General features: G+C 39.9%; 1 long non-coding RNA gene across 1 annotated transcript; it reads left to right on the top strand.

Annotated features, from left to right (window-relative positions):
• The first annotated feature begins 340 nt into the window (after window positions 1-340).
• LOC142151982 (uncharacterized) lies at window positions 341-4,773 on the top strand. The gene is made up of 2 exons (XR_012691273.1): window positions 341-614; window positions 4,563-4,773. It is a non-coding gene; the product is annotated as an uncharacterized LOC142151982 (long non-coding RNA).
• Window positions 4,774-14,875: the final 10,102 nt, after the last annotated feature.

Here is a 14,875-nt window from a genome sequence, read left to right as displayed (position 1 = left end):
GCAGAATATTCTCCATGAACTTTGCCTCACATTCATTTCTTTTTCGCCAACATGTCTCTTCTCAAGAATGTGCACATCCAGCAGCTTCGGAACCAGGAGCCCACGACCCCCACTTGAGGCCTACGTGACTGAGATAAAGACATCTGCTTTACATCATGCCCACAAACTGCTGACATGGACAAGATGCCTTCAGAAACCTTGCATTCCTTATCTCTCTTTTTCTGTGAAACTATGTATAAATAAAGCTACTCTGACTTAGGGCTGGTCAGAACCAGATACATTTTCAGCCTAACATCTGAAGTTGTCTGTCTCTCTATCGATCGATACCCACAAGGTATAGCAGCCGGAGTTCAGGAGAAAGGACCCGTTTAGGTCATCTCTGACAGTTTCAGTGGGGGCTCGACGCCGGGGTCTCCAATACATCAGACCTCCCGACAACGGGGTTCTCCCTTTCCAGACAGACAGACGTTAATCCAGCACTGGTGAGCAAAAAGCTTTATTTTTGCTCTTAGAGCTGTCTCTGTGGAGGGGGAATTATCCCAGCTCGAGGGTACTGCAGTCTGATTGACGGAGATCCCTGAACTCTGGCAACAGATACTATTAAGAGTATCAAGGTACTTGTGTGTAATCTGTCTTGTATTGTTACATGTATTGATATATTGTCTTCTCTATGCCATACACCTGATACATACACATGAATAACACCACAGAACTCAGTCAGATCACACAGTTGACCCTGCAAATAATCTTGATTGTATACTTGATTGTGTTTTTTTGTTGGATTTTAGTAAAAGTAGTCAGGAACATTCAGAAAGGCAGACCCGCTACAAACTTGTTGTAAAGCAAGACAGGAACAAATAAAAGTTTTCTCATTCAAAATATATTGGACCATAAGGTAATCCCAGTGTGGGAAATAAAGGGTCCAAGACAGGAGAGAAATCCGAAAAGTACGGGGATCTAGACCCCATAAAGTATATGCGAAAGCATAAAGGCAAGGATTTCACAAAAGGGATGAGAAAACTGTTCAAAGCTGCAGGGGTGTCTGAGAACGGTACATTAAAAGTTCCATTTTTGAAACAACTAATTAAAGACAATGAGAAAGCACTGAAAGAAAAAGGTTATTTTGACAGATGTGTTGCATGGTGTAAAATGTCAGAAGAATTAGAGAATGACAATGATTGCTGTGATATGTTACAGTTAACAAATTTAAGTGACACTGATGAAATAGAAAATGTATCACAAGCTAAATGATATAATGACTAAAACAATGAATCAAGTAGGTTGTGTACTAAAAATGTATGTTTAAATGCTGCGCAGCTGAAGAGTGAGATGTGCCCCTCCCTTATTCTGTGTAAAAGATTTCAGTGTGTTGAGATAAGAAGCACTCTGTGTTTTTTTGTTATCTGACAATGTATGTAACATTAATAAAATGGTTCTTCCAACAATGTTTCTATTTTTCAATAGGAAAAATATGTCCTGAGTGCTGATTGATATTAGCATGTTGAAGCTAATGTGTATTTAGTCTAATGCTGGGACATGTAGTTCCACAGCAGTAGGCTGGAAGATAGCAGTTAATTTTTCTTTCTCTGTATGTGAGTTTTATCTCCTTCTTACTGTGTGTGAGGGAGATCCGTGTTTGTCTGTCTTGACCGTTTTACAAGAGACATGTTTCAAGGTTGAAAAAGCTGTACAGTTGTAAATGTAATGTTTTTGAAGAGATGCAAAAGAAGTTTTAAAGTCTTTGGTCCGTCACAAGACTGTAAATAATGTACATTATCATTATTACTGGTGTCAGAACAAAGTTGGCTGGGGTCCAACAAGCCGTTTCTATATTTGAACAAAGTAATATTTATTTGTATTATTTTTTTTGAGAAAAATAGCTTTCTCTTTAATGAAGTTGAGAATTGTGGTAGTGAGCTTTACATGGAGAGATATTACAAGCTGTTTTTATCTGTGTAAAATGGCGCTGATAAATGTTCTCAGAAATCAGAAGGGTTTGTTATGCCCATAAAGAATTGTTACGAGATAAAATGTCGTCTGTGAGCAAGAATTGTGAATATATATTTGTACTGTAAACATGGAAATCACAGAATCTGGAAATATGTGTGAATATTTGGTTTACAAAGAGATGATGAGAAAGGAGTGGCTTTGAACACTCGCCCAGGTCTCGTCACTTTGACATTCCCTGTTTGTGATATTGAGGACTGCCTCTTTGAGGAAATCAGTTTTTCATTGCATGGAACGCATAGCGTCACAATTAAGCTACAAAGAGAAACTTTTAAGCAAGTGTCGTATTAGCAGCTGTTCAACGTGAATTAATAACAGTTACTGTAATTCCTAGTGAATAAATGTTAATCTTTATGCAAAAGTTTTTTTCTTCACAGATCTCCAGCAAAAAAGACCATTTAGGCAATGCAGATTGCATTGATCCAACTTCCAATGAATAGAAGTTGCAATATGTTTTGGTCAACAGCTGAACAAAAAGCAGCTTTTGAGCTGATCAAAGATTTAATCACAAGCGCCCCAGCCCTTGGGCTACCTAACTATGAACTACCGTTCAACTTGTTCTGCCATGAACAAGAAGGGCACGCTCATGGCGTACTAACACAAGAGCATGGGAGCAGACAAAGACCATTGGGGTACTACTCACAAAAATTAGACCCCGTCATAGTGGGAGCCCCAACATGTATAAAAGCAGTAGCAGCAGCTGCTTTATTGCTACAAAAAGTTGCCGAGATAGTGCTGGATCACCCTCTCACCATTCAGGTACCACACTCAGTCATGGAAATACTGAATCAAGCCAGAACAAAACACATCTCAGTGGCTAGATTAACTAAATATGAAGTAGCACTACTGACACCCTCAAACGTTACACTAAAAAGATGCACAGTTTTAAATCCAGCAACATTGTTCCCAAGTTGCATGGATATAAAAGAGGGGAGTAACAGTATAAATGCTGCAAACACTGAAGACACAGACAGTAACAGTATAGACGCTGCAGACACAGACAGTAACACTATAGATGCTGCAGACGCAGACAGTATAGAAAGTGTTGCTGAAGACACAGTCAATACAGAGAGTGTTGAGGCTGTGACAAAGCAGGGAACACAACTAAAAAAATTTCTCTGTGATCATGACTGTCTAGCCTTAATGGATCTGGAAACTAAACCTCCCGGGGATGTTAAAGAGACACCTCTTAGCAACCCTGATTTACTCCTGTTTGTAGATGGGTCCAGGTATTATGAGGAGGGCTCTCCCAAAACAGGTTATGCAGTTACAACAGAAACAGACATTGTACTCCAGCAACCCCTCCCACCAAGTCAATCTGCACAGCAAGCTGAATTAGAAGCACTTATAAGTGCATGTCAGTATGCAGAAGGGAGAACAGCTAACATTTACACTGACTCCAGATATGCCTTTGGGGTTGCACATGACTATCAAAGTATTTGGAAGAACAGATACTTTATGGCCTCTAACGGTAAACCCATTAAAAATGCAGAAATCATTTTGAGGTTGTTTGCTGCATTAAAACTACCCAAGGATGTGGCAGTCATAAAGGTAAAAGCACACACCAGAGAGCAGACTATGGAAGTAAGAAGAAACAGACTAGCAGACCAGGCTGCAAGAGCTGCAGCAGACTTACCGCTAGTACAAGTAAAAATCCTCCAAAAGCAAGAAGCAGTATCTGAAAGAGAGGAGTGAAAAAAGAGGGGGGCGGAACACATAGAGGGCATATGGGCCACAACAGACAGACACTGTCTCCCTAGAGTCCTTTTTCCTACACTGGCTGCTCTAGTGCATGGGCCTTCCCATGTTTCAAAAGACGCAAGAATTAACTCTGTATTCAGACACTGGATCGCGCCAGGCTTCAGCACAGCTGCCAGTAATCTGGTAAAGGCCTGCACCATCTGTAACACACACAACCCTGGTCACACAGTAACAGTACCTCCCAGGGTGACACCTAAACCCCTCTACCCCTTTCAGCGCATACAGATAGATTACATTCAGCTACCCAAATGTGGAATATATGAATATGTCCTAGTAGCTACTGATCTATTCTCCAGTCTCTTCGGAAGCGTGGGCGGTATCCAAAGCCACAGCGAAAAATACAGCCAAGAAGCTGCTATCTGAGGTAGTATGTAGATACGGGGTTCCAGAGGTGATTGAATCAGACAGAGGTACTACTTTTACAGGAGAAGTGATGACATCTATCATGTCAGACTTGGGGAGTGCTCAAGCATTCCATACCCCCTACCACCCGCAGAGTAGTGGCAAGGTAGAAAGGCTAAATGGCACTCTCAAGCTCAAAATACAGAAAGCCATGAAAAGCACAGGGATGCCCTGGCTGCAATGCCTTCCCCTCGCCCTATACTCAGTCAGGACAACACCTAATAAGAAACACAGACTGAGCCCCTATGAAATACTGTTTGGGGGGCCGCCAAAGACAGGGTGTTATTTTCCACAATCTTTAGTGAAACACCAAGGTGAACTGACTAGTTATGTGAAAGAACTACAGAAGTCCCTCACTAACATACATTCTTGAGTTTTCTCTTCAATCCCAGATCCAGAGGATTGCACTGGAACACATGCCCTGGTGCCAGGAGATTACGTCTTCGTAAAAAGACACGTGAGGAGGTCTCTGGAACCACGATTTGAGGGGCCATATCAAGTTCTGTTGACTACACCCACTTCTGTGAAACTTGAAGGAAAGGATCCTTGGATCCACGCCAGTCACTGCAAAAAGGCTACGGTGACCCAGGAAAAACCATGAAGGGGAGTAAGGTCCTTTAAAAAAATTGTTCTTTTTCTATGTTTTCCTACAGCCTTTTCTAATTTAGAAGAGCCAGAGAATGTTATAGCACACTTGCACAACGCCATCAGTCAAATAACCAATACCAGCAACTGCTGGGTATGTTCTCGTACTCCTACCATCAGTAAAAATATAGCTCTGGTTCCCATACCTTTGAGTAGTGAAGAGCTGACTAAAATGAGAGAGGGAAACTTCTCATGTGGACGCATGGTCAGCCACAAGTATAAAACCACCAGATACCCAGTAGTAAAACTAAACACGAATGGAGTCAGACCAAAATACTGTTTCAATAAGGGAATAGAATCCAATAGGGCTATAAATGAGTCAATATGGACCCCATATGGCCAAATACGCATTAGTTACCACAATAAGAGTTTCCCTTTAGGGTCCGTCCCTAAGTCACGCTGTCAGGTTATAGTAAATTTCACCCAACCTTATTTATCACACATAATTCTAAATGCAGCCAAACAGAGAAGAAGTTATAGACAGGTACATGACAGAAGCCAAAGAAATGAAGGAGAATTTCAGGAAAGAAAATTTTGACCCCGATACAGTAAATGATGGCTGGTGGACATCAGCCTTCTCATGGTTAAATCCTAGCAATTGGGGCACAGGTATTTTCGCATGGATTTCAGGCATTTTAATATGGATAGCTAAGATATTCGCTTTATTGTTGTTGCTATATGTCATTTTTAAACTAAGCTTATGTTTTTTCCAATGCTGTTTGAAAAGGTGCAGAAATGATCTCATTCTGAATAAGAAGTCTCTTAAAAGACATGTAAAGCCCAAACCAGTATCAGAGGTTTACCTTGTCCTCTCCGAGCTTTAAGGCTCTTTTGTACTCTCCCCCTCAGTCTTTCCCATTTTCTTTTTTTATTATTTTTAAGAATTAGGTGTACATGAACCACAGACCTGATTGAATGTACCTTTACCATCCTCTAAGGGCCTATTAGAGGTTCCATTGAATTGAATGAAGTAGGTCGGGTGCAGGAGTGCTTCATGCACACCAAAAGGATAGGCAGGGTAATTATAAAAATGATAAAAAGAGGGGTTTATGTGAGAGATATACATTTTATGAACTTCTTAAAGTAATGCATTTTGTATAATTACTGCAGAAAGAAGAATAGTCTGCAGCTTGCAGAATATTGTCCATGAACTTTGCCTCACATTCATTTCTTTTTCGCCAACATGTCTCTTCTCAAGAATGTGCACATCCAGCAGCTTCGGAACCAGGAGCCCACGACCCCCACTTGAGGCCTACGTGACTGAGATAAAGACATCTGCTTTACATCATGCCCACAAACTGCTGACATGGACAAGATGCCTTCAGAAACCTTGCATTCCTTATCTCTCTTTTTCTGTGAAACTATGTATAAATAAAGCTACTCTGACTTAGGGCTGGTCAGAACCAGATACATTTTCAGCCTAACATCTGAAGTTGTCTGTCTCTCTATCGATCGATACCCACAAGGTATAGCAGCCGGAGTTCAGGAGAAAGGACCCGTTTAGGTTATCTCTGACAGCATCAATTGAACATACATAAAAAATCAGACAACCCTAGGTATATAGACCTGGACTAGTCTAGCTACTGGGAGGCAAATGGCAGTGGGTATAAATGCTGCATTGATCCAGATATAACACAGTCACTGATATCTCAATAAAATAATGTTCATAGCATACAAGTCCAGTAGATGGGAATTGGTATTTCTTTAAGTCTCTGCTAGTGCAATATAAATATTCAGATCACTGTCCACATATATCACATGGTTATTGCTGCGATGCTTTCAAATTTAACTTTGTTTACTTGCAGTTTCGATATATATAGAGATGGTGGCCGGGTACCCAGTGTGCTGAAATCAGAGGATGTTTCTCGTGGTCCGTGCTTGTTACTGTTGGAGAGGAAGGTGCCTGCGTTCCACTGTGGAATGCATCTGTCCCTTCCTGTTCTCGCGTATGTCCAAATGATGAATTGTATGCAAGTCGGGAGTCAGCTGTTTTCTTAGCTCCTCCCTAACAATGGAGGGGGCGTGGCTATAATGTGGAGGGGCCTAACGGTGGATAGTCCTGCTGCCCTGCAGGCCAGTCCGAGACTGGACTGAGGACATTTTTGACAACTATTAGGAAGGGATCACTTCACAAACCTAGACTTTTGTAGATCAGCTCAAGCTGATCTGCAAAGGGAAATTGAAATTGTCAAAGAAATATTTGTTAATCAATGCAGAAAAGAGCTTATTCCAATATAACCATCTTATATTTGGTTTCGCCTCAACCCCAGTTATTTGACAAAGAACAATGGATTGCAAGAAATTCCTGTTATTCAATGTTACCTGCACAATATCATAGTAACTGGAAAAGACAATGAAGATCCATTAAACAATCTTCAAAAGTTGCTCATAGGTCAAGTGAATATGGCTCAGGGCCAACCTGGACAAATGTGTATTGTACAAAGCAGTAATCTCTTATTGTGGACACATGATCGACAAAAGGATCTGCATAAGTCTGAAGACAAATTTTCCAATTAGGCCCCTGGATCAGATTATTCCAGGACAAAATACTTCTTTTAAATATGTCACTAACTGAAGTGAAAGAAAACAGAAGCTGAATTAGATAGATAGACAGACAGACAGACAGACAGACAGACAGATAGATAGATAGATAGAGTGATAGATAGTAAATGTCGTATTTCTATAGAATGCTAGTGTAAGTTTAGCCATAATTGGGCCTTTAGAAATAATTAACTAGAATTAATCCCTATGGGACGGTGTTATTTTAAGATCATTCATCTCAAAAGACTGCATACATTATAAAAGCAAAGTAATTGGGATAGAATACATATAGCTGGGTAGCTGGATGTCTGGAACTGTGTCATGCATGATTTTCCTTTTATGTTTTGGCTTAATTTCCAGCATTGTACAATACCGTAAAAATGTAAGTATCCATTGTATGATATAGTGTTATCTGCATTGCAGACTGCATTTTACATGTCTGTATATCTTACAAATAATGGGAACAAAACAGATAATTTATTGTGAAATTTATGATATGATGATTAAATGTCATTTTCATATTAAAGTGAGATATTAAAGCTATGAAATACAACACAATACCAATGCATTCATGTCTCTTATATTTTTACATTATGAACAAAGTTTTGTGACTTGTATATATATTGTGCTTTAAGTAAGAAAACATTTTACCCTTTTCACCCAAATCTGCTATGAAATATCCATTTAGTCAAAAGTAAATTAAAGGTATTTTACGATCCTGCAAAACTGAGGGTCCACAGAGCAAATTATAATTTGTGACATTGCGTGCTTATTTTTGCACATGTTTTATTGATGCCTAATTTATGATAGTTATCTAGCCTCCTCTAGTCTATCTAACAAATGTTTTCTTTTACTTTGATTAGCTGACCAATTAGCACAGCTGTAGTGTTTTCCTAAATTAGCCTGACTACATCTTAGCTTCAGTCTATGGGGTGACGAATGTGGGATGAGACGTGTGTGTTTTCTGCACTAAGTGTTAGAAAATGCACAGTTAGACAACACAGTTGGACAAACATTGGACTACATTTGACTTGATTTTACTTCCAGCAATAAGCTACATCTGGCACAGCCTATTTCTGCATTATGTGTCTATCTATATGGAACACTGCAAATAGGTAATTCTTTAAAATCCCTTAACTTTTTTGCTTTTACTCCTTTTATCACAATGTTTAACAAATTGCTTTTCTTGGTCTCTTTTCATGGCATTATCTTTAGGACTGTGTCATCTTTCACCCCTCCACCAACACAAACATTTGTTTACATTGCATCTTCATTACTCCACTCACCTCTAGTTAACACCCATGAACTGTTGTCCTACTTATTATCTCTAACAAGTACAGCCTCCACCTGTCGCCACATCTTACAATCCGCTTACCTATCTTTCTCTCTCTCTGCTTCTATTAGCTGGTGATATATCATCTAATCCAGGTCCCCCACACTCCTCACACACACATACATCAGAGCACTACCGCTCTCTAGCAAACCTCAAATACATCACCTGTCTTCCCTCTCTTCCAAAGTCCTTTAAATGTGCCCTTTGGAATGCATGCTCTGTTTGTAACAAACTTACCTCCATTCATGATCTCTTCCTCTCAAGAAACCTCAACCTTCTGGCAATAACAGAAACATGGCTCATGCAATCAGACACTGCCTCACCTGCAGCACTTTTGCATGGTGGCCTCCATCTCACCCACACCTCCAGACCTGAAGGCAGACAAGGTGGTGGGGTTGGACTACTTCTCTCCCCACAGTGCAAGTTTACAGTTCTACCAAATGTCCCATCACTCACGTTCACATCTTTTGAAGTACATGCTATTCGCATTTTTAATCCATTCTCTCTACGTGTTGCGGTGATCTATCATCCCCCTGGAGCACACCAACAATTTATTGAGGATTTATCTGCATGGCTCCCTCACTTCTTATCTTCAGACATCCCCATCATCATCATGGGTGATTTCAACATCACTATTGATAACCCACCTTTCAAAGTTGCTTCCAAACTACTCTCTCTAACCTCCTCACTTGACCTCTCCCAGTGGATTGAATCATCTACTCATAAAGATGGCCACTGCCTTGATCTTGTTTTCTCTAGACTATGCTCAGTTTCTAATTTTCTTAACACACCTTTCCCCCTCTCGGATCATCACCTTATCAGCTACTCACTCACCCCCACTACTCTAACCTCTCTACTGTCTAACTCTACCAAGCCTCCTCATACCCGCAGAAATCTTAATTCTATTAATATTCAACAATTTTCCACCTCTCTCCAACACCTTCTCTCCCCTATCTCTACATTCTCATCCCCTGAGATGGCAGTACCTCATTTTCACCAAACCTTAGCAACGGCCGTTGATCAAGTGGCTCCAGCGACACTACATACTACACGTCAACTTCTACGTCAACCGTGGCACACTAAAAGCAACACGAAGTCTTCAAAAACTGTCCCGTAAAGCAGAACGTCACTGGCGTAAATCTCGCACCTCTAATGACTTCTTCACATATACTTCTGTCTACCACTCCTATCGAAATGCTCTGGACACTGCAAAACAAACATACTTCCAATCTCTTATCTATGCTCAGGCTTCTAACCCTAAACGCCTTTTCAATATATTTAAATATCTTCTCAATCCTCCGACCCCAAACCCTCCATCTACTATCAGTGCTCAGGATCTTGCTTCCTACTTCAAGGACAAGAATGATAAGATCAGACTAGATATGGTATCCTCTTCCTCGACAAGCAATCAGCTCAATTCCTTCTCACTACCCTCTGACACCCTCTCTTCATTTGACCCCACAAATGAAGAGGAAATTTCTATTCTCTTCTTATCTTCCTACTCTACCTCCTGTCCTCTTGATCCTATTCCCTCGCAAATTGATAGATCCCTGTCTCCTGTGCTCATTTTACCTCTAACTCAAATCTGTAATCTCTCACTCTCTACTGGCATCTTCCCATTACTATACAAGCACGCAGTGATTACTCCTATTCTAAAAAAACAAAATTCCGACCCATACTCTCTCTCAAATTACCGTCCCATCTCTCAGCTCCCTTGCCCCTCCAAACTTCTAGAGAGACTTGCCTACACTCGCCTCACATGCTTTCTTTCCGCAAACAACCTGTTGGTTCCTCTTCAGTCTGGCTTTCGTTCTCAACACTCCACAGAGACTGCGTTGACTAAGGTTGTCAATGATCTGATCATTGCAAAAACTAAACGCCATTACTCTCTTCTAATTCTCCTGGATCTCTCGGCTGCATTTGACCCCGTTGACCACTCTCTTCTCATACAAACGCTGCAATCCCTAGGTCTTCAAGACACTGTTCTATCCTGGTTCTCATCTTACCTCTCTAATCGCTCTTTCACTGTTAATTTCTCTGGAGCCACCTCTGCTCCGCTTCCTCTATCAGTTGGAGTACCACAAGGCTCAGTGTAAGGTCCTCTGCTGTTCTCTATCTATACCGCTTCTCTTGGAAAACTAATAAGTTCCTTTGGCTTTCAGTATCATCTCTATGCGGATGATACCCAAATCTATCTATCTTCTCCTGATATCTTGACATCTGTGTTGTCCCGTGTAACTGACTGTCTTTCTGCCATATCATCTTGGATGTCCTCACGCCAACTCAAACTTAAAACAGAGTTAATAATATTCCCACCCACCAACAAGAGCATATCTGACATTTCTATCTCTGTTGATAAGCTGACCATAAATCCCACGCCACAAGCTCGCTGCCTAGGTGTAATCCTTGACTCACACCTATCCTTTGTTCCCCACATTGACTCTATATCTAAATCATGCTACATACATCTAAAGAACATTTCCAGAATTCGCACATATCTCATATCCTCCTTTCTATGGTGAGCCAAACTTCTTTAGATTCAGTCTGATCAAGTAACCTGTGGACAGAGAAATGCTGCAACTGGCCAACAATCAGACATACAGTTCATACAGAAAATATTATAATTAAACTAAAGTCACTGTAATTAGAATATCATATAAAATGTTGAACCAGTAAAGCAAATAATTAAAAGCAGATTGATTTATGCCCTGGATTATGAAATGTTAGATTAACGATAGTATTTGTTTTAACATAGAATAATTTTCAGAATAACATGGGATCATGGAAAAAGGAAGGGATTTATCTATTATTATGATTGCAGCAAGTGGTTTTTTTAGCTATTAACTGAAATCAAGCATATGGAAATCCCCCTCTAGAAATCATGAGCCTGAGTCATTAAGGAGAGCAAGACAAAACAAGGAGTAAATTTGCAAGGAGTGCAAATTAGTTTATTATTTTGCACATAAAGAAAATATGGCCTTTTTGTCAAGTAGCACACAAATACTTGATAACTTTATTATTACACTGAAATTTAAAGTTGATCTAGGACATGCCCTACCCTAACTATAAATCTGTCTCTGAATTTTAAATTCACCTCCCCCTCCAATGCAACATGGTTTTGCCAAGATGCAAAATTGCTCCTTTTTTTGCTTTGCTCTTCTTAATGACTCTGTGTTTACCCCTGAGCTAGTAACCAGCTTATGTTTGCTCTTTACCCACGCAGCCCTAGCTGGTCAGCCTGACGATGCCTTCTGTGATAGCTGAGGGTACCCAGTATATCTAAGAGTTCAGAATCACTTAGGCAATCAGCTGGACAGATACAAAAGTAGATTTATTTTATCTAAAAAATAGATAGATAAAAACAAGCACACAGGAATAATAATAAATACTGGTAAAAAAAAAAAAAAGGCAGAAGGTTTATGGCATAAAAGCATACTACTCAACCCTTCCCTAATGGGACATTGCTTCTCTGAAGCGTTGACAGGCCACCTAACCACATCATTTACTACTCTGCCAGCAAGGCAGGGACCAAGCCCAATGCCCTCCTGCTTTTGTCAAGTAAATAAAGTAGTAAAGTCCACAGAAGGTTAGAAAATCTAATCACTAGGCGCACTCCTGTGCCAGCCCCACAGGGACTGCAACCTCTGGTCAGTATTGTCCTGAAGTAAAAGAGAGAGCATATATGGATCCAGAACCTGCTCCATGCCTGTTGTAAATCCAAATAAGTACTTTAAAACTGCACCAGTCTCAGGTAGAGGTTTGAGTGGGGTAACCAATCTTGCAGATGGGGCAGACTGTACTAATCCCACTAATCAGGACTAGATTGAAGCAGATAGTATAAGCAGTAACATCCAGTACAGGTTTTATTAATATCCTGATAAAACCCTGATCTTGTCACAGTTACGTTTTATTATAAAGTTAAGGCTTTAGCTGAAGTTTTGGATAAAATACTTAATGAGACCCAACGCTGTGTCCTATTTTAAATGAAGAGACTAGACAGATTAGAAAAATAGTGTTGCAAAATGGGACGGCTTTGTATTTTGTCCTACCAAATCAGGATATAGTGTGTGTTACAATTAGACAGGAGTGTCGTCCCTTTATCACTCATTGACATGATAAATTAGGTACAAATTTGAAAGAAATTAGGAAAGAACAGGGAAATGTGTTGACCTTAAGAACAGGGAAATGTGTTGACCTTCAGAGCCTTGGTGGTTTAGTTGAGTAGAAGCCCATGCTTATAAAATATTGCTTTGAATTATTTGTGTTACTATAGCTGTATAGTTATGTTACTTGATCTATTTGTCGATTAGGGTTTTTTTATATAAGTTAGAATTTTTAGAAACCCTCAATGGGAGAAATGTTATAGAATGAACCTCCATTTTGTTTTAGATTACTTTATTTTTATGTTAATCCTACTTTTGATTCAGTCAGCAGAATGTTTGTAAGAAGAGGATGATAGGTTTCTGTGTTTTAATAGATATTTAAGCTGGGTACACACTACAGGTTTTATACCTGATTGTACAATAAAACATGATCGTGGAAGCGTACACACTAATGTGATATCGGACCAACGTTTAGGGGGTATTCAATTGTTAGCGAGACGGGTGAAAATCCCGCGCCCGAAAAAATATTACTGTTAATACGGTAATTTGCGCGTAAATACCGTTAATACGAAATTCAGCGAGTAATTAACGGTAATATTTTTCGAGCGCAGGATTTTCACCCGTCTCGCTAACAATTGAATACCCCCCTAAACGTTGGTCCGATATCCCATTAGTGTGTACACTTCCACGATCATGTTTTATTGTACAAAACAAATTGTATTATTTGATTAGATTTTTTAAACTGAGTAAAAGTTACTATTTTATTAATGATAGAGCAATGTAGGGCAAATGCTGAAGTATGTGTGCACTCACGACCAGCGGTGTTAGCAGATCATCACAGAGTTTACAGAGTCACGATCTTTTCAGAAGATGGTTATGACAGGTGAAGAGCACAAATATGAAGGAAAATCTTGAAAAATCGCCTATGGGTGTACGCATGAATCGGGAATCTGATCGGGACTTTCAGTCATTAGTAAAGCCGTAAAGATATCGCATAGGGAGAAGTTTTCTGTAGTGTGTACCCAGCTTACGAGAAGGAGACATCTTGACGGAGTTATTTGAGAAATAGTCTATTGAATTGAAGGGTAAACAGAGCTAGGATACCATAAAATCATACAAGGTTAGCACACATACAAGCAATTTACAGATAATTGATTAAGGCAAGTATAATATGCCTTCGGAGATAGTAGTTTAACCAGCGAAAGAGAGATTATTTTGTGAAAGCACTTGAGTCCGAATTCATATCTAAGCAAAAAAATCCTTTATTAATTTTAATTAAATGTTTTTTTCAAAACCATTGTACTCCCTAACAAAATATAATATTGCAATAATAGAAAGAGATAAGTCAAGACATTTAGTGAAAAGATATATTAAAAAGGTTCATATAGATCACCCCCTATACGATGATGTAAATTACACAAAGAATATATATTTAGGGTGGTTCATTTCAGTTTCTGTGTTGACAATAAAAATATTTTCTATAGAAAGCTTAACCTATCACATCGTAACACAATGACTTTGGAGAATTGCATAGATAGACAATTTGTAGCATATAAACATGAATGTCATCCTAATGGGTTTGTAATACTTTGCTATATTGGTGTTATGTCTCACGGGAGACTCCTTTTAGTAAAAGTTATCACAGGCCTTCCCAAGGCTCGGAGTCTAATGGACCCCACAGTCTTCACCAAGAACTGCCGCAAAGCAGGATGTGTTTTGCTGCCGGAGGCCCGCAGGTCGCGGCCCTTAGATTAGCCCCCAGACGTAATAGGTGAGAGTCTGTAGTTGAGAGATCCAGAGAGCAGACTCTGAAGCGGTAAAGCACGGCAGGATAATTTAGAGAGATGGATCAGCACACAACAAAGAATCCTGCCACGTCTCAGTGGAACACCGTGTCGGATACACTGAAGAGATACCACATTCAGGAGAGTCGCAGAGTCGGATACACTGATACTCAGACAGCGGAAAGGGCAATAATAATAACCGGGTCGGATACGCAGAGGCCCAGGCAGCAGAGTAGTCAGTATGAATAGCCAGGTCGTATACACAGAAGCATGGGCAGTAGAGCAGTCAGTAAGGATAG

This window comes from Mixophyes fleayi, chromosome 4 (assembly GCF_038048845.1).
Source record: "Mixophyes fleayi isolate aMixFle1 chromosome 4, aMixFle1.hap1, whole genome shotgun sequence".
NCBI lineage: Eukaryota > Metazoa > Chordata > Amphibia > Anura > Limnodynastidae > Mixophyes > Mixophyes fleayi.
This window is presented reverse-complemented; position numbering and strand designations above follow the sequence as displayed.